The sequence below is a fragment of the Takifugu rubripes genome, chromosome 16, assembly GCF_901000725.2.
Source record: "Takifugu rubripes chromosome 16, fTakRub1.2, whole genome shotgun sequence".
NCBI classification, from domain to species: domain Eukaryota; kingdom Metazoa; phylum Chordata; class Actinopteri; order Tetraodontiformes; family Tetraodontidae; genus Takifugu; species Takifugu rubripes.
In genome coordinates this window covers 135,004-135,820 of record NC_042300.1, presented here as the reverse complement: position 1 = coordinate 135,820, position 817 = coordinate 135,004, and positions in this window count along the sequence as shown.

The following is an 817-nucleotide window of genomic DNA, read 5'->3' as shown; positions in this document are numbered from 1 at the left end:
ACAGCGTAGTTGTAAAACAGTGCAACATAGATATATTAGTTTGCTTTGTATCAAAGCTGCTTTGATGTTGTGGCTCGGGTTTTCTCGCCTCCTCCCCCACCTGCAGGATCGGCAGGCAGGGGCGGGCCGAACTGTGATGAGCGCTGAGCCTCTGGCGCACCTGCAGCGCATTACCGTAATTCGGCGGCTACTTAAACTTCTCTCTCTTTGCCTCCGGTGCCGGTTTGTTGTTTCGCCAGCATCTAGCTCCCACCCTCTGTGATCTCCAGTTTTTCCGCCTCCTGTTTTCCGTGGTTACTTCAGCGTGTGAGTTTGTTCCAGTGCTTCTTCACTGCGTTTTCGTTTGTACTTTTTCTCAATGGTTTTTTTCCCTGTATGGTGATTTTTAGTTCGTAGATTTGTTTCTGTTGCTACTTTTCTTGATTCTTTCGTATTGCACCTTTTTGTTTTCAATAAAGAGCTGTGTCTTTTACTCTGCATCTGGGTCCAGGCCTCCTTGACTTTCCATAACATTTGACCTGATTATTAAACAATCAAATGTCAGGTCTGAGTACAAGTCCAGGTCAGGGCTCCAGTCTCTTCTGGTTGTAATCTGTCTTCTATCCTCTGCTGCATTCAAGTTTGCTAAGAACACTGCACGCCTATATCTGCATTCAAAGCATTTAGACTATTATCTGTACTTTATTATCATACAGTATCAGTACCAATTACTTGTTATATGATCGCACAGGCTATTGTAAGGCAATATGTGGGAAAAACAATAAACTATGAACGGAGTTACAGTGTATGTTGCCCACTATTGTCCAGGCTAAGTGGG